We start from the raw sequence: 22,347 nt of genomic DNA, 5'->3' as shown, positions 1-22,347 counted from the left end.
TCTCTTCTACCCGAACCCCCCCTCCCCCCCAAGCAGAGAGACCCCAGCAGCAGCAGCAGCTGATGATGAAGAGAGAGGCAGTGGCAGAGGGGGGGCACCTTTTATTTCTATTTTTAAAGGGACAGGACACTAATTTTACCCCACTTCAACCTTGAATTGAGGGGGGTGGGGGGAAGGCGGCTGAGCTCCTTCCCCCACCCTCCAGCCGGGAGCCCTGAGAGGGGGATTGAGCCTGAGAGAGAAGGAAAAGGAGTTTCTTCTTCTTCGAAACCCCCCATCCACGACTCCTACCCCCTCACCCCTCCACTCGCCTCCCTCCCGAGCCCCCTCCACCCTCCTCCTCTTTGGCCGTGAGAGGAGGAGAGAAAGAGACCAAAAGCCTCTTAGCAACACAGACCCTTCTCTGCTGCTGCTGCTGTTGCTGCTGGCTGCTGCTGTTGCTGTTGCTGCTGCTGCTGCTGCTGCTGCTGGTGCTGCTGCTGCTGCTGCTGCTTGGCCCTGGCTGGAGACATCTCACTACACCCAGGAGCAGCCACTTCCCCAGCTCTCCTCCTCCTCCTTCGCCTCCTCCTCCTCTACTCCCCCCCTTTATTACCCTTTGTGTCATCCTCCACAGCTCCAGGGAAGGGACTCAAAAGTGGGGGGCAGGAAAGGTAAGTGTGTCTGTGGGGGCTTCATTGCCTTCCTCTGGCTCTGACTTTCACTCCGGGGCAACAGTAACACCAAACCACATACGCAGTGGAGCTCGGGGGTGGTGCTGGGGGGTGAAGGAGGGGTTGGAGTGGGGAGGGGTGTGCGAGGTGGGGTGCCCATCCTGTCAGGGGAGGAAGGGCACTTTTATTTTTATTTGTTGTTGTCAAAAGTGGTTTCTCTTCTCCAGCTAACATCTGATTGTGTCTTGCTCCAATGGGGGAGAATACAAAAACAACCCCCTCCTTCCTCCAATGAGGCGCCAGGGAAAGAGACAGAAAGATGCACACTTTCTAAATGTCACTTAAAAAAATTCATTTGGAGAGCTTTTCTCCTCTTTCCTCAGAAAAAGCTCCACTGCATTTGTTTCTGAGTAGGAAAATGTCGGGGTCTGGATTGTATTGAAACTGGTTATCCATTTGTAGACCTGAGTGTTTTCCCCTATTTAGCCCTGTATGTAATTTGGATATTGACTTCAGTGTTGGAACAGACTTGATTGGTTTTTGCTTTGGGGTTTTAATTTTCCGGTTTTTCGTTTTGTCTCACTTGCATAGGAAATATTCAAAATTTTAGTTGATAGAGGCCTTTCATTAGGTTTTGACTTTTATATTGCATTTTGTGTTGTGTTTTAATTCATGTATCAGTATATAAGTTCAAACCTCAAAAATCTTAAACTTTAAATACCACTGGTATTGTTTTTTGTCAATACATGTTCCTGATAACTTGTTTTCCATAAGATGAGAATATTAGTTATTTCATAATTGATCTGGTAATTTTTCTAATCTTTGTAACTTCTTTGAACATGTAATCGCCATTGAAAACTTTATGTTGTTCTGGCTTCATGGAAGGCCAAACCTCTCCATCAATAGTTTGCTGCATTGGTACCACTTTCAGTTTTAACTGAATTATTTATTTACTGTTGTAAATTGAGATGAGTTTTTCATCTCATGGGGTACTGAACCAAATTGCTCACTGTATGTGAAAGGAGACAGATTTCTAAAATATGTTCCTGAGTAAAAGAAATCATGAAGTTGTAGTTAGTGTATTGATTGTAGTTAGAAATGTACTAAAAGAAAAATCCAGATTTAAGTTTATAGAATAACAATCTTCATGAAAATCACTATGCTCCATTTTTACATGGTATAGTCTTAGTGAATGGCTCTCATGTTTAGTGTGACATTTTATTTCGCAAATACTAGAAAGTTTGTTTCTGATGTAGGCCTTTTACTGGGGCTTATATTGGAAAGTGTCATTTTGTTTCCTATATAAATTTCTTTATCCTTTCCTTGAAGATGGATGCATACATGCATATATACCCACACACACACTCTCTCTTTCACACACTCAAACACACACATTCTCACACCCTTTTTGTAACAGCATTGGTATTTCTGATCCCATAATGGATGTCAGCAAAAAATATTTTTCTATAAAGTAGCAATTTTGTGATCAGACTGGCAATATGAAAACAGCAATTTAATCAACTAGAAATGATTGAAGAAAAATAAACCTAGGAGGACATTTGACATAAATAATATAAAGACATGATAATAGTTATTTATTTTTTTATTTTCTTGATGAAAATCCCGAGACATAATATACTCATTCTAGTAGCAGAATAGCAGAATAGTAAAATTTTAATTACCAACTGTGTGCAATTAGATGTTTACACACAGGAAAGAAACTGTATAACAGTAAACAATATGATCTTATTTCTCTCCTTTCTGTTATAAATTCAAACAGTTCTTACCTTTCTCTGGGGTGTACTTGGTGCACTTAAGCAGAAACCTGTACCAAGTTCAAGTTTTTCCCACTACATCAATACTTCTAAGTCCACTTAGGATTTCTTGTCTTCACTTAAAACCTCAGTAACTTTAACTTAAAACACAAAACAAAAAAACTTTAACTTAGGAGATAGAAAAGTAGAACTTAGTGAAGAAATCAGTTTTAAGTAAAGCAAATTGTATAGCTAATTGGGGTGGTTTAAGATAGTTGCTCAATGTGCAGCTGAGTAAAAACTTACAGTCTTGAGTATAGTACCTTTCCTTAGGTTCTGTTTTTCCTTTGAAGATATTCCTTCTCCCACTCCCACCCTCCCCCCAGGGTAACCCTTTATGGTTTGATGATTTCAGACTTTCTCTAAGTTAGATAATGATTTAAATTTTAAAAAACTCTTTAATGTGTTTTTATTATGGCTTAATTTTTAGGCATTGAGAACTATTGATATTTTAGGATTGTACTTTTTCAGCTAGGTATGATCTTGGAGGTCACTTTATCCAACTCTTCGTTTTCCATATTCTGAACTTCAGAGAGCTTAAAGGACTTGCCCAAGGTTCCATGGCCTCTAAGTAGACAGAGCAGGGACCTGAACTCAAGTCTTTTGACCATCACTCTGTTACACTACCTCATTTTCTTTTGTCCGAAATGAAACTATTACAATTAACTGTTTTATATGAAGGCATATTCTTCTGATAATAAGGCACATAGCTCTAAAACCATAACTGTGTCCATTTATAATTTAGTAATTTGTTGTTGATTTTCTTTAGGAAATACTGGTTTTACCCACTGTGGATTATTGCTATTTTGAGAATCATTTCAGCTTTTCTTAATGCTTACTTTATCGTCAGTACTTCCAATTCAACACTAAATATACATCTTTCTCTCAAGGATCCATGTTTATAAGAAGAAGTAGAATGCCACCTGTATTACAAATGTTTACTTTTGATTCTTCATCTATGAACTACTTAAGGAAAAAATTTTATTTTTTAACGTTTATATCTGTCATTCCTAGCACAGTGCCTGGTGCATAGTAGGCCCTATTAGTTATTTGCCATAATACCTTTTAGTTTTAGAGTTAGGTGTATTTTAATTTGTTTCCTCACACATATGGGATTCTTTCTCTCCATCTCTTTCTTTTTCCTCTCCTTACTACTCCAGTGTCTTCACTACTACAATTTTTTTTTTCACTGCTGCTCTCACTTTTTCCAGTTAACAGCCAGATTAAATTCTGTCAGCAATATATTACTCATAATAAGACGTAAATGCATATATTCCCTTCTCATCCATGTAGAGGATACATTTGACAAAAGTGATTTATTTTGAATAAGGAATGATCAAAAAATTTCACTTAAAAAGGTAGTAGCAAATATTCAGGATACACTTAAACTTCGTTTCTTTAGGGACTGCTGCAGTAATAGGGCATAGGCCGCTTTTACCAGCTCTATAAAGCAACTGTTACTTAGGTGACGTGTTTCCCTGACTTTGTTTTTTTGGTCCTTACCCAGACAATTATCAGCTTTCCAGTTTTCTATGGATATGAAGAATTACTCCTAGTCATCAGTGGGACCCAATGAAGTCAGCCAGAAAGCCTATGTCCAACTAATGTACTTTTGCAAACTTGTCTGGATTTTGAATGTATGTGCGAAAACAAATTGTATTTAGCTATTTATTAAACATCTGTTGACACCTACTGTCTGCCAGATACTGTGCTTAGGCATTTGAGAAGCAAAAGATGGTCCCTGAAGTTTAACGAGGAGCCCTGGTGGTGCAGTGGTTAAGCACTCAGGTGCTAACCGAAAGGTTGGCCGTTTGAACCCACCAGCTGCTCCATAGGAGAAGGATGTGGCGGTCTGCTTCTGTAAAGATTACAACCTTGGAAACTCTATGGGGCAGTTCTGCTCTGTCCTGTAGGGTCGCTATGAGCTGGAATTTACTCGATAGCAGTGGATTTGGTTTTGGGTTTGGCAGTTTAATGTAAACAGATATCTTGTGTTTCAAATTGTATTATATCATTATGTTGATGTTTCTACATAAATTTTATTAGTTAAATGGATACTGTTAGGTGGAAAAATGCATGTTAAGAAGGTTATTGCTGTATTTTATTAAAATACAAACATAAAGAAAAATTTTCCACTTGATAATGTATTCTGGAGATTTTTACTATATATATACTTTGCTCACTTTAGGCCATAAAAACAGCATGTGGCTACCATGGCTGGGTTTTAGAGCTGATCATAATGCTTTCATTTGAAGATCACCGATACCGTTCGTTAAAGTAACTCTTATTAAATGGTTCTTAAAAAAAAAAAAAAAAAAACAGAAAAACTCTCTATAATTTTTTTTTCTGAAAAGTAACTTTTTTTTTTACATCTTATATAATAGGTTATTTTTCATGGTTTCTTGAAAGATATACATTTTCCTTTTAAGTTTTTAGATGTTTCTACCATATTTTAAGCAAATCTAACAGTGTGAGTTAATTATCATAATTGTTGTTAGTTGCCGTCACCTCAGCTCCAACTCTTGGTGAACCCATGTACAATAAAACTAAATGTTGCCTGGTCCTGTGCCATCTTCACATTTGTTGGTATGCTTAAGTCCATTGTTGCAGCTACTGTGTATCTTGAGTACCTTCAACCTCCTACCAAAAACTTATTGCCATCGAATCGATTCTGACTCACACTGACCTTTCAACCTAGGAGACTCATTTCCCAGCATTACACTGGACATTATTCTACCGTGAACCATAGGGTTTTCATTGGCTAGTTTTCAGAAGTAGATCTCCATGCCTTTCTTCCTAGTCTGTGTTCTCCATGGCTGAGCCTGCTAATATTTGAAATACTGATGGCATAGCTTCTAGCATCATAGTCGCATGCAAGTTACCACAGTATGATAAAATGACAGATGTGTAGTGGAATTGTCATAATTAATATACCCTATTTCAAACCAGAAAAAGCAAACAAACCCTATTTCAAGCCAAAAAAAACCAAACCTGTTGCCTTGAGTTGATTCCGACTCATAGCAACCCTGTAGGACAGTAGAACTGCCCCATAGGGTTTCCAAGGAGAGGCTGGTGGATTTGAACTGCCAACCTTTTGGTTAGCAGCCATAGCTCTTAACCACTGAGCCACCAGAGCTCCAATACCCTATTTAGGAATGTTTACTATTTACTAGATGTATTAGATCCTCATTAGAAACATACTAGTTCTAGTTCTAAATCAGGTACAATTTATAATCTTTATTATATGACATTGTTTTTATACTGTTAGTAGAATGAGTTGGAAGTTTCTTAGCAGATGGATGTTTCACAAAACAAAGAATACTATTTCAATTCCTTTCATGGCCTTCATATGTAATTGAAAACTATATTAAAGAGGAAGACTGGATTCCCTTTACCTTCCTTAGTATGATAATTATATCAATTCCAGTCCTTACAGTGGTCTTATGAACTCTACATTGTTGTCTCCATGTTCCAAATGAGGAAGCAGTACTGACAAAACAGTGTTCTATCATTATATAGCTGCAAGATACTCCATCACATTAAATTCATGGTACTTTCTAATGCAAAACACAATCACATTTTTTATCAGTCGGTACTCTGGTAAACATTAGTAAAATCATAGCCTCCGTAGCTTATTGAAAGAGTGATGAAAAATTTCTGAAAGTTTACAAGGACAGAAAAACATAAAAAACCACAATCCTTTGCTAGGAACGTAGATGCAGACCGGTGTATAACTTGAAATAAAAGGTCCATAAAGTTAATTTTTCTTCTCTTTGGTGAAAATGACACTTAGGTTTTGTGTATGCTGAACTTCCTTTAACTGGCATGGAGTTATATTTAGCATTTTGTTACATGATGTTTAGAGGTTCCAATAATTTGTGACGCAATGAATATTTACTGTAAAATTTTTTGCATGTGTGTTAGTAGTGGAAAACCTGTAAACAAGGAGGGGTTTTATATTGTCTAGTGCAGAGAATGGGAATTCCAGAACACTTAATTGTGCTCATGAGGAAACTGTACATAGAACAGGACACAGTTGTTTGAACAGAACAAGGGGGATAGCGTGTAGTTTAAAGACAGGAAAGGTCTGCGTCAGTGTTGTATCCTTTCACCATACTTATTCGATCCGTATGCCGAGCAAATAATCAGAGAGGCTGGACTATTTGAAGAAGAACGGGGGTATCAGGATTGGCGGAAGACTCGTTAACAACCTGCGTTATGCAGATGACACAACTTTGCTTGCTGAAAGTGAAGAGAACTTGAAGCACTTACTGATAAAGGTCAAAGACCACAGCCTTCAGTGTGGATTATACCTCAACATAAAACAAAAATCCTCACAACTGGACCAATAAGCAACATCCTAATAAACAGAGAAAAGATTGAGGTTGTCAAGCATTTCATTTTACTTGGATCCACAATCAACACCCATGGAAGCAGCAGTCAAGAAATCAAACAATGCATTGCATTGGGCAAATCTGCTGCAAAAGACCTCTTTAAAGTTTTAAAAAGCAAAGATGTCACCTTGAAGACTAAGGTGCGGCTGACCCAAGCCGGGGTGTTGTCAGTTACTTCATATGCATGTGAAAGCTGGACAATGAATTCAGGAAGACAGAAGAAGCATTGATACCTTTAAATTATGGTATTGGCGAAGAATATTAAATATACCATGGATCGCCAAAAGAATGGACAAATCTGTCTTTGGAAGAAGTATAACCAGAATATTCCTTAGAAGCAAAGATGGCAAGACTATGTCTCACATACTTAGGACATGTTATCAGGAGGGATTAGTCCCTAGAGAAGGACATCATGCTCGGTAAAGTAGAGGGTCAGCGAAAAAGAAGACCCTCGATGAGATGGATTGACACTGTGGCTGCAACAATGGGCTTAAGCATCATGACTGTAAGGATGGCACAGGACCAGGCAGTTTACATTCTGTTGTACATAGGGTCGCTATGAGTCAGAACCAACTCAACGACACCTAACAGCAACAGTGCTCTGATATATGTGTATACATGCCTTTGCTTTCTGGATTCTATCTTACAATTTCATAATTACTATTATATATATAGGATTAGGCTTAATATACTCCTTACAAAAAAAAAAAATATATAGCTACTTTAAATTAGAAATATTTTTAGTATAAGAAAGGAGAACTTGTTGAATTCTCCAGATACTAAATTATTACATAGTTTTCTTTAAAACAGCTATTGAATTAAAATACTTTTTTTACCCAGCTAGCCAAAGTTGATTGTTACATACTCAGCTTTTAGTACAAAAGAATAATTTTAAATAAAACAAAACAATTGGTTTTATTAATCAAATAAGTTTCGTATCCATCCAAAGTAAATACACATCCATCCTATATGCTTACACTATTAATTCTGTAAGAGTTATGTCAGTGCATTATGACTCATGAATTTTAGAAACATTTTTAAATGCAGAAGAATCATTCTGTATAATCTATTATACTTCAGAAAGAAAAGTTTATTATAAATGTGAATTCTTTTAAGAACAGTCTTAACCAGTGGGATAGATAACTCTGTGGTCCCAAATAACTTAGATAATCTAAAAGTAAACTCAGTTAAAAATAAAGACTCTTAACTCTTTAGCATTTCAGTTTCAGATATTACTGTCATGTAAGAGCTCAGAAGTTAGAATGATTCAGTATAATTCGTCAAAGAGAAAAAGTGAGAACCAGGCTTAAAATATTTTAAGGTGTATCTTCTAATATAGCTGGACATAATGGAAAAGAAAACCGCTAATGATATCATATTTGGTGAAACGCATATCCTTCATTCATACTTGGATGTGATAAATCCTAATTGAGTCCTTATTTTAGTTGTCCTACATAACCTTTTCTTACAGAACTTATAATTAAGTTCTATGTCATTGTATCATACTGTTTTAAAGGACCAAAATGAGTTATGTAAATCAGTCACCAACCTTGCAATGGTGAAAAATTTTTGTAAATCTAAGCTTCACGGGGTTCTTTTGTCAACCAACCAAGATTCCGGCAATGAGAGGAAAAAATTCTGTATGGTGATATTTTTTAATTTTATATATATATATTTTTAATTTAATGTCTATAACTTTTAGAAGCTAGAAGTAAATCTTAAATGTTTCTTAAGATTAACCAAGTGCGAAATTATATTTAGGCTTATGCTTGTTTCCACAGCTGTTGTTTTTTAAACACCTTGAGTCCAGAAATATCTAATACCTGTTGGCCATTAATTACATTAATCCATATATTCTTAATATCTAATAATGATCTAGACTATGTAAGTACACCGATGTTGGGGGAGGGAAGTATTCCACATTCAACAAAAGAAAATATTGATTTTTAAATAGATTCCTTACGTGAGGTATGCTGATCTAAAAAGCAGCTGTTATGATGAAAAGAATTTTTGTTTATTTGAAAAGTTAAAGGTAAAATTTATCACTAATGAATATTAAACAACATAAAAATATTTAGAAAGTGAAATACATATTCCAGTAATTACAAATCTAGAGGCTATTTTTTAACATTATTCCAAAATCATTTTCCTTTTTCCACATTTGTCACACAGGAGTTTGCGCTGAAGGATTTCTTGGGCATTTTAGAGACTGTAATCTAGTTAAAAGGTTTGTTTATGCTTCCCATCTCTGTTCAGCTGATGGTATTAGAATGCAGGCCAGAGCCAGACATCTAACTGTTTATAACAGTCAAACTTCAATTAAAGCTACAGTGTTCACTTTACTATGCATATCTAAAAGCTATAGGTATTGGCCAGTAATGATGGCAATGATTTTGTACAGCCATAAACAAACAAACAAACAAACCTGTTACCTTTGAGTCGATTCCAACTCAGGGCAACCCCATAAGGTTTCCTAAATTACGCCACTCCTTGTGAAGACATTGTTTTCATTAGGCAGTGTTAGTATTTAATTTTTTCATAGAAGTCTAAAAATGAAGTTCTTCTCTACTAGAGATAGTATAGGTGGGGAGAATAAAATAGATCTGAAGTATTTTGTTTTTTCCTCTAACAATTTGTCTTGATACTAATAAAGCCTAAGATTTTCTCATGTTATTTAAATGGTGCAGTTTACTTGTTAAATTACTTGTTACTACAGGTTGGTAAATTCTGTAGTAGTTTATAGTTTGATATTCAATTGATTTGACTCCTGTTTCCATCCTGAAGAACATAGCAATAAGTTGCCTATTAGAAAACAAAAGTAACAGATTGCTTAAAAAACCAAACCTGTTGTCATCTAGTCGATTCTGACTCACAGTGACCCTGTAAGACAGAATAGAACTGCCCCCATAGGGTTTCCAAGGAGCACGTGGTGGACTCGAACTGCCGATCCTTTAGGTTAGCAGCCATAGCTCTGAACCACTACACCACCAGGGTTTCCGACAGGTTCCTTCGGTGTTCTTAAATATATGTTTGAGAGGAGTCTGTTGTGTGCTGCTGAGTGGATTCTGACTCGTAAGGAGCCTGTAGGAAAGAGTAGAAGCACCCTGTAGAGTTTCCTAGGCTGTAATCCTCACAGGAGCAGATCGTCAGGTCTTTTCTGTCCCAGAGATATGGTGGGTTCGCTGACCTTTGGGTTTGGAGCGTAGTGCTTAACCATTTCCCCACCCAAAAACCCATTGCCATCGAGTCGTTTTGGACTCATAGCGACCCTGTAGGACAGGGTAGAGCTGCTTCTTTGGGTTTTCAAGGCAGCAGTCTTTATGGGGAGGAGCTACGGTGGCGCAGTGTTTAAGTACTTGGCTGCTAACCAAAAGGAAGGCAGTTAAAACCCACCAGCCATTGTACGGGACAAGGTGTGGCCATTTGCAAGATACACAGCCTTGGAAACCCATATGGAGCAGTTCTACTCTGTCCTGTAGGGTCGCTAGGAGTCGCTATGAACTCGACGCCAGTGGGTTTGGTTTTTGGGTTTACTCTGTATGGAAGCCGGCTGCCTCATCTTTCTTCCGTGGAGGATCTTGTGGGTTCGGAGCCACTGCTGGGTTTCTCCAACCTTTTCTTTAGCAGTCCGGCACTTTACCACTGCGCCACCGGGGTTTTTACCAGAGCTCTAGGCCCACACAATGCAGATTTTAATTTTATATTCCTTTTTCAGGCTGTTGCTCCTACTTTTTATGGTGTCTGTGTTTTATGTGTAGTTTTTTTTTAGTAAACTGTTTTAAAAGTTTTCGTTACTTTTAAATCTATAAAGAGTTCTTTTAAAAATGTTTCCTCAGCTTCTCTGTTTTTGCACAACCTACCTTGGTGAGTCAGAAAATGACTTGAATTTTGTGTGTTTAATATTTCTAATTAGTAGGCAAATTTATTGTATTACATAGTTCTCTTTTTTTATGAAACTAAGTTTTAGGTTTTATTATTTTTAGACCTTGACTGACTAAATGTAGACATTCTTTATATACACAAATATTTTTTTATTGAAATCCAAATTTATAGCAGATATAAGTAGCATACCATGTGGGACATGAAAACCTTAATAGTGTGAATGAAAATACTTAGGAAATATTTCAGTGGAAAGATCTATATTACTCATTTTACTGGGTACTGAATGAAACAGTCTATTTTGGGGTAATATAAAAGTTAGGAAATACTACCAATGGTATTTGAACATAAGAACTACGAACCATACAAAATTTAGATTTGTAGGATAAAAACAAGAACAATCTCTAACATAAGCTAAGTCGAAAAGCAAGTCACAAAATAATATGCACAGTATGATCCCATTTATGTAAAAAAGTACACATGCAGAATGATAAGTATTAATGTTTAAGAGCATATATATTTGCATATATACATGCATATTTTTAGACTATCTTACCCTGTATAGACGGTGAGATAGTATAAAAAAGATCTTTACATATATTTATATGTATATATATGCACATATACATTTGTGGATTTGGAAAATGTACCAAATTTTATCCTTGGTGTACTGAGAGTCTGTGTGTGAGGATGGGGAAGAAGAGATGCTGGAAGGCTGAAGGACTCATTATTTTGCGTACATTTGCATTAATTGGGTTTATTTCTGATAAGCTTATATTCATATAGTAATTTTATAATGAAAATTGTATTTATTTCTTAAAAGGATGAGAAAAAGAATGGCCCAGGAAAATTGTAGTCCTGCTTGCATAATCACCTGAATATATCCCCTGGATATTTTGATATTTTGAAGAGAATTGAGTATTGGCTGATAATCATCATAGCTTGATACAGAGTAAAGCCTGTCAGCCTGATCTAATGTTCTTATCTAACAAGGTGAAAGCCTACTCAATTGAGGGAGGAACAATGGATATAATGTACCCTGATTTTAAAATATTTTGCTTCTATCTGCAGAATGGACTTCTCACTATCCCGGGAAAATACAGACTGGTGACTGCGTGGCGGTAGGGGATATCAGTCATAAAATAGTAGACATTAGGTCAGTTTCAGTCCGAGATAAGATGTGTAAGCCTAAAATTAGTTTTTATTATTTTAATCAGTGATTCTAATTATTGTATGTCCACTCAGAATGCAAATGGCATAGTCATTTAACATTTTTGTAATATTTTCTGTATTCAGGTACTGGTTTGAATAGAGGAAAAAAACAAAACAGGAGGTTTGAAAAATAAGTTTTTCTTTTTTTTTTAATTACTAAAACATGTACTTGAAAAACACTTTAGGGACCTTTGTAAAATAACATCAAACCGAGCATGTAAATATGCAGAGTAAAGAAGTAATTAGAATTCTGTAGAGTTAATCACAGTGGACTTCCTGGGAGGACATGAGTTAATCTGGGTAGAGGTAGAGGAGAGATACTAGGTTACCACACAAGAAGATAATTCCGGTAAAGACAGAACTTCCAGTGGGGTGAGGGGATCGGGAAGCTTATTTTTACCTCTTTGAAAGCTAAGATTAAAGTTCATAATCTGGTCAACTGGGGAAGAGGTTGGAAATATACCTTATATTTTTGAAGCTGTATTTCCCAGAATGCAGCTCAGAAAGGAAATAAACTTTAGGAAATTTTCTTGAAAAAGTTTATTGAGGTGAAATCTTGATGACTAGGAGTTAACTTGACCAAGAGGGAGGAAAGAGTTTTCTGGAAAGAAAGAACAGCATTCATAAAGGCCTTGAGGGTGAGAGGGAGTGTGGGACCTAACTTTAAATGAAGATCAGTGTGATAGCACTTAAGAGAAGAATGTGCATGGTGAAAGTTGATGATAGGGAGTTAAGTAGAGGTCAGACTGTATAGGACATTGTAGTCTAAGCTTCTGTTTATTCTGAGGAGTAGTATTTAAACTGATGTTCTTTATGCTCAGTGGGAAAAACGACTTATAAAAGAGATGTTACAAGAGTATATTTTTATTTCGGTTTAGAACTCACAGTGCTTTTTCTACAGAATCAGTGTTATAGACGTTAGATATTATAAAACTCCTTTAACACAGATGATAACAATGGAAAGTAGTGAACGTAACATAATTGTACTAAACATAACCGTGTGGAAGTTAGAAAAGAAAAGCAAAAAAGGGGATTAAAAATTATGTCTGTATGGATTTAAAGGAGAATTCCCTGGGGGTGGTTGACTAAGCTGTGAATAATGAAGAAAAAGGAAATAAAGCCTGCTGCAAGTACTAGGCAGGTGTAGGAGATTATAACAAATGATAGTGAAAGACACATTAGTTGGACAACTTGAGAAGACCCTCAACTGGAACCTCGATAGGACAGCACGCTATCTGGAGTAAGACAAGATAGAGGGAGAGCAGAAGGTACCACATTCGCAAATTGAATGTTCTAAATGTAGTGCATATTTACGTCTGTGTAATTAGAATACAAAACTTTTAAACATTCTTTTATATCTTGGTAAGAAATGTAGAATTGGAAAATGATAGCAGTAAAAATGCCAATTTTATTTTGGTTATTTTTAGAGTAATCATACAGTCAGAAGTGATTATGAATTAGTAAGTTACATTAACTGTTACAGGCTGTGATGTAAGCATTCAACATTTTGGTATATCTCACTTGGAGTAGTACTTTTGAAATGAAAAAAAGCTAATTTTGTATGTGTTTGTGGGGGTAAACATAAAAGTAATGAAACATTTACTGTTTCCACAGCCTTCACATGTACAGTTCAGTGATATCATGTTCATCATGTTGTTCAGGCATCACCATTAACCATCTCTGATTGTTTTCATCATTCTTAAGAGAAGCTCAGAATTTTTCAACCTTACTTTTCATTTATCTTATGACCTTGTCAGTGAATTGTCTTCATTGCATGTTGATCTTTAAGTTTTAAGCCTCTTTGGACACCACTTTATGTGTTAAATAATTAACAATCTAATGAATAGCTAAAGATTCGAGAAATGCCCAAAGTATTTTGAACGTTATAACAAATAATGGATTAAATCAGTTGAATTTTATTGTTGTGGTTGTTAGGTGTCATCAAGCTGGGTCTGACTCATAGCGACCCTAAGTAAGCCAAACAAAACACTGCCCGGTCTTGCTCCATCCTTACAATCACTGCCATGCTTAAACCTGTTGTTGCAGCCACCATCTCAGTCCATCTCATTGAGGGTCTTCTTTTTACCTGACCATCTTCTTTACCAAGCATGATGTCCTTCTCCAGGGACTGATCTCTCCTGACATGTCCAAAGTATGTGAGATGTACTCTCGCCATTCTTGCTTCTAAGGAACATTCTAGTTGTACTTCTTCGAAGATAGATTTGTTCATTCTTTTGGCAGTCCATGGTATATTCAGTATTCTTCTCCAGCACCACAATTCAAAGGTGTCAATTCTCCTTTGGTCTTCCTTATTGAAACAAAGTGTCACAAAGATGTGTTAAATTATTAACAAGAGATGTAATATATATAAGCATTCATCGAGTAGTCAGGGTGTATCACAATAATGCTGGTTAATGAATTCTGTCAGTGCATCAATTTGGTGATTGAACATCCTTTATCCGGTGATTTTTAACTTACTGGTATTCCCAGGTATGGCATACCATGCTTTTAAAACAGATTAACATCTAAAAATAAGAACTACAGAATGGAGTTTAGTGCTTATTTATAAAATATTCTAAATGAGTCAGTATGACTAGCGTTGATTCATTTTTTATATGGTGTCTCTTAGACCACCAATGATCCATCAGTGTTTGGGATGCTTATTAGGGTGTTTGAAAAGACAGTTTACTAAAGGTTCTAATAACTCTTAAGAGGTCAGTATAATTCCTAAATAGAAATAAGATTTACCTGGGAAGCACTCAGGGATTGATATGTTTTTCTCTGTTTTGCAGCTTCCTATTTGTCTTTCTGTCAAAGTATATTCCAAAGACGTCTTCTAGTTCTGTGATAAGTTAATAGGTATGATATCCCCTCCCCCCCACCAAAAAGTTTCCTTTATCAACTAAAATTTAGAGACCATGATTACAGAAAACTACACAGGATTTTTTGTTGTTATCTGTGTTTTTACTCCAGTGTCTTCCAATTTGGAAAGAAGTTAAAAGAGCATGAACTCTAGAGCCAGACTGCCTGGATTCCAATTCCTATTCCACCATGTACTAGCGTTGTTGTAACATTTAGCAAATCATATAACCTTTCTTTGCTTCATTCTCCTTATTATTAATAAAATAAAACTAAGAGTTGTGTCCACTTCAGGGTTTCATTCATAGGTAGGTAGGAAGGTAGGTAGGTAGGTAGATAGGTAGGAAGGAAGGAAGGGAGGGATGGAGGGAGGGTAGGTATGATAGACGATAGATTAGATAGATAGGGAGAGAGATAGATGATAGATGCATTTTGTTTATTATATGTATCAAACAAAATGCATATATGTGTTTATTTTGTTTATTTTATCAGTTATATATTTTTTAGAAAAGTGGCACCTGCCAAGTGCCATGAAACTATTGTTGTAGTGATTATATGTATCATCCATGTATTAGTTGTAATACAGAAAAAAAAATAATACCTAATGTTTTTTGGTACGTGTCTAACTTGAAAACTTTTCATTTGACAGAATGAAACAAATTTAGTTTAATTTATGATTTTTTGCTACATATATCAGACGTTTATGTAGTATTTTCTATGTACCAAATTCTTTTTCTTTATTTTTTTGTGCTTTAAGTGAAAATTTGCAAATCAAGTCAGTCTCTCATACAAAAAATTACATACACTTTGCTGTGTACTCCTAGTTACTTTCCCCCTAATGAGACAGCACACTCCTTCTCTCCACCCTGTATTCCCCGTGTCCATTCAGCCAGCTTCTATCCCCCTCTGCCTTCTAATCTCCCCTCTAGACAGGAGCTGCCCACATAGTCTTGTGCCTACTTGAGCCAAGAAGCTCACTCCTCATCAGTATCACTTTCTATCTCGTAGCCCAGTCCAATTCCTGTCAGAAGAGTTGGCTTTGGGAATGGTTTCCGTCTTGGGCTAACAGAATGTCCGGGGACCATCACCTCCGGGGTCCTTCTAGTCTCAGTCAGACCATTAAGTCTGGTCTTTTCACGAGAATTTAAGGTCTGCATCCCACTGCTCTCCTGCTCCATCAGGGATTCTCTGTTGTGTTCCCCATCAGGGCAGTCATCGGTTGTAGCTGGGCACCATCTAGTTCTTCTTGTCTCAGGCTGATGTAGTCTCTGATTTATGTGGCCCTTTATGTCCCTTGGGCTCATAATTACCTTGTGTCTTTGATAGCCTTCATTCTCCTTTTTTCCACATTCGTTGAGACTAATTGATGCATCTTACGTGGCCACTTGGTAGCATTTAAGACCCTAGACACCACTCACCAAAGTGGGATGCAGAATGTTTTCTTAATAGATTTTATTATGCCAATTGACTTAGATGTCCCCTGGAACCATGGTCCCTAAACCCGGGCCCCAGCTACTCTGGCCTTACAAAGCATTCAGTTTATTCAGGGAACTTCTTTGCTTTGGGTTTAGTCCAGTTGTGCTGACCTCTCCTGTGTTGTATATTGTCTTTCCCTTCACCGAAAATAGTTTTTGTCTACTATCTAATTAGTGAATACCCCTCTCCCTCCCTCCCTCCCCACTCTTGTAACATCAAAGAATATTTTCTTCTCTGTTTAAACTATTTCTTGAGTTCTTATAATAGTGGTCTCATATAATATTTGTCCTTTTGCAGCTGACTAATTTCACTCAGCATAAAGCCTTCCAGATTCATCCATGTTATGAAATGTTTCACGGATTCATCATTGTTCTTTACTGATGCATCCATTCACCCGTTGATGGGCACCTTGGTTGCTTCCATGTTTTTGCCATCATAAACAGTGCTGCAGAGAACATGACTGTGCATGTATTTGTTTGTGTAAAGGGAGTTATTTCTCTAGAATATATTCCAAGGAGTGGGATTGCTGGATTGTATGGTAGTTCTATTTCTGGCTTTTTAAGGAAGCGCCAAATCGATTTCCAAAGTGATTGTACGATTTTACATTCCCAGCAACAGTGTTTAAGTGTTCCAGTCTCTCCACAACCTCTCAGCATTTATTATTTTGTGTTTTTTGGATTAATGCCAGCCTTGTTGGAGTGAGATGGAATCTCATTGTGTTTTGATTTGCATTTCTCTAATGACTAATGATCGTGAGCATTTCCTCATGTATCTGTTAGCTACCTGAATATCTTCTTTAAGTGCCTGTTCATATCCTTTGCGCATTTTTTAAATGGGTTATTTGTCTTTTGTTGTTGAACTTCTGTAGTATCATGTAGATTTTAGAGATCAGACACTGATCAGAAATGTCATAGCTAAGAACTTTTTCCCAGTCTGTAGGTAATCTTTTTACTCTTTTGGTGAAGTCTTTGGATGAGCATAAGTGTTTTGATTTTTAGGAGCTCCCAGTTATCTAGTTTATCTTCTGGTGTTTGTGCGTTGTTAGTAATATGTTGTATACTGTTTATGTCATGTGTTAAGGCTCTTAGTGTTGTCCCTATTTTTCCTCCCATGATCTTTATCGTTTTAGATTTTATATTTAGGTCTTTGGTCCATTTTGATTTAGTTGTTGGGCATGGTGTGAGGTATGGGTCTTGTTTCATTTTTTTGCAGATGAATATCCAGTTATGCTAGCACCATTTTTTAAAGAGACTGTCTTTTCCCCATTTAACTGACTTTGGGCATTTGTCAAATATCAGCTGCTCATATGTGGATGGATTTATGTCTGGATTCTCAATTCTGTTCCATTGGTCTATATATCTCTTGTTGTACCAGTACCAGGCTCTTTTGACTACTGTGGCAGTATAAAATGGTCTAAAATTGGGTAGTGTGAGGCCTCCCACTTTGTTCTTTTTCAGTAATGCTTTACTTATCTGAGGCCTCTTTCCCTTCCATATGAAGTTGCTGCTTTGTTTCTCTATCTCATTAAAAAATGTCTTTGGAATTTAGATTGGAATTGCATTGTATCTTATCGATTGCTTTTGGTAGAATAGACATTTTTTCCAGGTTGAGTCTTCCTATCCATGAACAAGGTATGTTTTTCCACTTATGTAGGTCTCTTTTGGTTTCCTGCAGCAGTGTCTTGCCATTTTCTTTGTATAGGTCTTTTACACTCTGTTTAGATTTATTCCTAAGTATTTTATCTTCTTGGGGCTACTCCCGAATGGTATTGATTTGGTGATTTCCTCTTTGATGTCCTCTTTGTTGGTGTAGAGGAATCCAACAGAGTTTTGTATGTTTATCTTGTATCCTAAAACTCTGCTGAACTCTTCTATTAGTTTCAGTAGTTTTCTTGAGGATTCTTTATGGTTTTCTGTGTATAAGATCATGTCATCTGCAAATAGAGATACTTTTACTTCTTCCTTGCCAATCTGGGTGCCCTTTATTTCTTTATCTAGCCTAATTGCTCTGTATTTGCCAAATTCTTTACGTTGTATTTTTACTTCTTCATCTTAATGTTGAGGGAGATAGTGGAAAAATATCCCTATTGTTTCCCATAAAGAAATGGAGGCAGACAGAAAGTTCAGAACCTGCATGGCGCAGTGAGTCAGTAGAAAAACTAAAATGAGGATCCACAATATTCCGGGTGCCAGTGTATTGAGCCAGGCTAGCTCTCCTCCTTATGAGAATTCAAACACCAAACCTTTTAGTTGGCAAAATAAATGTTAAAGTTATGTTATTCTGCTCTTCAGAGATTTCATTGGTTTGTATCTCCTTTGGATATGTCCTCTTAAGATGGATTCACTCAAAGATTGTATGAAATATATTGTTATAAATGGGATTAAACTAATTAAAATCACCTTTTGGTTTAGCTATCCCTTAGGACATTTAAGGGCCAAGTATCTTTTATTAGCTGTCAACTGACTTTTTTTCCCCTCTTTGATGAACTAGGTCAAAAAATTCTGGGTTACAATTGTAGTCTTAAAGCCCTTAATAAGTAATTGTTTATGTCATTGATCTTTTAAAAAGCTGTTCGTAACACTGTTTACTTAACTTGACATCATGTAAAATGGAAAAGCCTAGTTTAAGATTTGGAAATTATTTTTGTAAATAACCCTCAGAATTTTGAAATTGTGAGGATTATTTATTGATAAACTGGTTGAAGAATTTAACAGTGATGTGTTGAAAGATTTGCTTGCATATGTATGCAGTTATTTGTTTTTTACAACTTGGTTAAGTTATTCAAGACTTAGACTAAATCACATTACTAAGGAAAAAAATTGCTAATGAGTATATAATTCCAATAAGTTTAATATGGTGTGTTTTTAACTGCATGCTAGTCAAAGTATGCTGCCTTTTTTTAACCTAAAGCTTTAAATAAAGCGAATATAATTTCAGTCTTTTCATGAGTATGTCGCAAGCCTACAGTTTGAAATTTATTAATTTTTTAGAGTATTGAGGTAGATTTTCTGCTCTACAGTACATAGAAGGTCCACTTTTTTGTCTCTTCCCAAATTTTCTGAAACATCCTTTATTTGTCACAGAGAAGGGACTGGCTAGCCCAATACCACATACCCTGTTGAAAGATTTGAGAAAAAGGTATCTGATTATTCTCAAACATGTATAATATTTTATAGAATACATTGTGTATTATCAAAATTCATTCTTCTTCTGTGTGTGAAATCATCTTATGACATTTCTTTTTTAAAATATTGCATTTTTAGTAAAAATATACATGGGAGAAAAGTTCCCCGTTTAGCAATTTCTGCACATAATGTTCAGTGACATTGATTATGTTCTTCACATTGTGTCAACATCCTCATTATTTCCATTCTAGTTGTGTCATTCCCATAAATTTAGTCTTACTGCCCCCCAAGCTTTCATCTGTGCTTTAGACTAACCATTGTCCATTTGTTCTCATATAATTTTTTAAAGGAACACAGTACTCAAGGGTGACATTCTTTACTTTTTGTCCTAACCTGCTATTTAGTTAAAAGGTGATAGTTTTGGTTTAGGATTTAAAGAATAACTCAGGGCAGTAGTATCGAGGATTCTTCCAGTCTTAATGGCTCCAATATGTCTGGATTCTTTGTGAATTTGAAGTTCTGTTCCACTTTTTTCTCCTCAAAATACATTCTTTCATCATCTCGTTTTTTCTTCCCGCCTGAGAGTGCCAACAACTCTCTATATCCTACAAATACATATGTCCTGCTGCTTATCCTGTGTATGTGAAAAGTTATAATACTTGAGTTGGTTGTTGAAATTTGGTCACAATGGATTTTTTTTCTGCTTAGGATTACAGCAAGTCTTATTATTTCCAAGAATTAAATTGTATCTGAGATAAAGTTTTGAACAAGTCCTGAGAAGGTAAAGAAAAGTAGATTAAATGAAAGAAATTAGAAAAGTTGGATAGTAGAAAAAAATCGAATTATGAAAATGTGTGCCAGTTTTGTAAATATAAATTCTAAAACTTCCTAATATGCTTGTAATGACTGAACTCATCTAAATTCCCAAGGGATAAGAATCAGGATCAGCACAAAGCTGGTTCCTGTGAGGTAGAGGTCAGACATACCTCCACTCTCCAATTTCTTCACCATTTCCGACACCAGCCATCCTTCCTATGGCACCCTCTGCTTCTCTGCCAGGTTTCCTAATTTGTTGCAGTGACCATGCAGAACTCACAGACCATATTCACAGTTATGTGGTTTATTAGGGAAATAACAGGCTACGACTTGGGATCAGGATCAACTTGAAAGTAACAGGAACAACTCAGGATCAGGCTCAGGACTTCAACGCAGGACAGCTTCCAACCAGAACAGTTCTTGTCGGCTGTGCTAGCAGGCAGGCCTGTCACTTGGCTGAGCAAGCATGCATGCCACCTCTCACCCATGCACAACTCCTTTGCTTTTGGTCTCCCTGCTGTTGGCCTCTCCACTGCTAACTGGCCCAGCTCATAGCCGATGTAACAGCTTACTCAGCTCTCTTAGCTACTTTCCTATCACCACCAGCTCTTCTGCAGAGTCCCTTCTGGTCTTCTTGTTGTCTTCAGTGTTACAGCCTTTGACCTGTCTTACAGCTGTTTTAGGAGGTTCCTTGCTTCCTCTCTGCTTCTTTCTTCCCTCCTGCCTCTTCTCTCTTTTTTCCTTGAAACAACCTCCATGGGGTTGGCAGCATATATAAGCAAACTCCTTGTCAGTTTCAAGGTATGATCCTTCTGTCAGGCCCTTTCTGAAGAATCCTCTGGTGGACCACAGGTTGCTCAGTGTGCATAGTAAACTGACCAATAGCTGAAGGTGTGTAAAATAGACCAATCACAGGGCAGAGTGTAGCCCAGGGCCGGACAAAAAGTATCAAGCCAGCAAGTTGTTTACAGCTTACCTAGAAAATGTCCATCAACCTGTACAAAAGTAACAAACCCTCTGGGGTGGAAAACAACCTGGAGCCTCTTTTCCCCACTTTGCTTCTCCAAAGAACTAGGGCAAAGGGAACTCCTCAGGGTTTAGGGGGAAATCTCCCAAGCTTTTTCTCCAAAGAGCCAAGGCAAAAGTCCACAAAAAAAGAACTCGTTTCACCACAATACTATAAATAATAGTTAATAAATATTTGGTTTAGTATTAGACCCATGTATGCAAATACGAAAATCAGTTATTAAAGCTGGAATACGATAATCTGATCGTGGAACATTATAGACTAACCCTAATTTACCTACACAAAGCTGATTTATGCCCTCTAACCTGTTTCCCGGAAACCCTGGTAGCGTAGTGGTTAAGTGCTACGGCTAGTAACCAAAAGGTTGGCAGTTCACATCCACCAGGTGCTCCTTGGAAACTCTATGGGGCAGTTCTAGTCTGTCCTATAGGGTCACTATGAGTTGGAATTGAGTCGATGGCAATGGGTTTGGTTTTTGGGTTAACCTGTTTCCCAGCAGCAAATTTTTTTTAACCTCTTCCCGTACCTGCTGTGGCTATGAGGAGGTGGGCCTAGGGTGGGGTTACAGAATCAGTGTTTCAGAGTATTTACCATTTCTTAAGGAAAGAAAGACCACATGTCAGTGATAATTAGATATTGGGCATGTTGTTTAGGGGATAGTCATTTCTCCCAAGTAGAGTTACCTACCCAGGACAATTCTGAAAATATTCGGGGGTGGGAAGGAACCAGATTTGTCTTGTCATTATTCCATAAACACTACAATATAGCAATTATTTGCATAAGACATTGTATTATGTATTATAAATAATCTAGGGATCATTTAAAGTATGTGGGAAGATGTGCGTAAGTTATATGCAAATACTACGCCATTTTATATAAGGGACTTGAGCATCCAAGAGTTTTTGTATATGTATGGATGAATGTATTTTTTTCTACTGCCGGGTTTCTTTTATCGCATGTTGTAGTACAATCTAAAAAATTTCTAACCAGAGATTTATTTTTGAATAACTGGATTTGTCTTTGAAAATATGTTAATACTTTTTGGAGAATTATCCTGTTTTTTAAAAGCCGTTCTGGAAACCTGAGCATCAC

At 36.7% G+C, this 22,347-nt stretch overlaps 2 protein-coding genes across 42 annotated transcripts in view; one reads left to right on the top strand and one right to left on the bottom strand.

Annotated features, from left to right (window-relative positions):
* ORC4 (origin recognition complex subunit 4) overlaps positions 1-420 on the bottom strand; it is a 116,170-nt gene extending 115,750 nt beyond the window's left edge. For 2 of the 3 annotated variants that reach the window (XM_064287221.1, XM_064287222.1), the window contains exon 1: positions 398-420. The gene's annotated coding sequence lies outside the window, so the exon portion shown is untranslated. The remainder of the gene's footprint in view (positions 1-397) is intronic. The other variant, XM_064287231.1, reaches the window with a different exon arrangement.
* The window catches only part of MBD5 (methyl-CpG binding domain protein 5), a 444,773-nt gene that overhangs the window by 101 nt on the left and 422,325 nt on the right, over positions 1-22,347 (top strand). For 13 of the 39 annotated variants that reach the window (XM_064287207.1, XM_064287205.1, XM_064287220.1 and 10 more), the window contains exon 1: positions 1-14,811. The exons of 3 other annotated variants lie outside the window; for them this stretch is intronic. The gene's annotated coding sequence lies outside the window, so the exon portion shown is untranslated. The remainder of the gene's footprint in view (positions 14,812-22,347) is intronic. 23 more of the 39 variants (XM_064287210.1, XM_064287181.1, XM_064287203.1 and 20 more) reach the window with 8 other exon arrangements.

The sequence above is a fragment of the Loxodonta africana genome, chromosome 6, assembly GCF_030014295.1.
Source record: "Loxodonta africana isolate mLoxAfr1 chromosome 6, mLoxAfr1.hap2, whole genome shotgun sequence".
NCBI classification, from domain to species: Eukaryota; Metazoa; Chordata; class Mammalia; order Proboscidea; family Elephantidae; genus Loxodonta; species Loxodonta africana.
The sequence above is the reverse complement of the archived record's forward strand: the minus strand, read 5'-3'. Positions and strand labels throughout refer to the sequence as shown.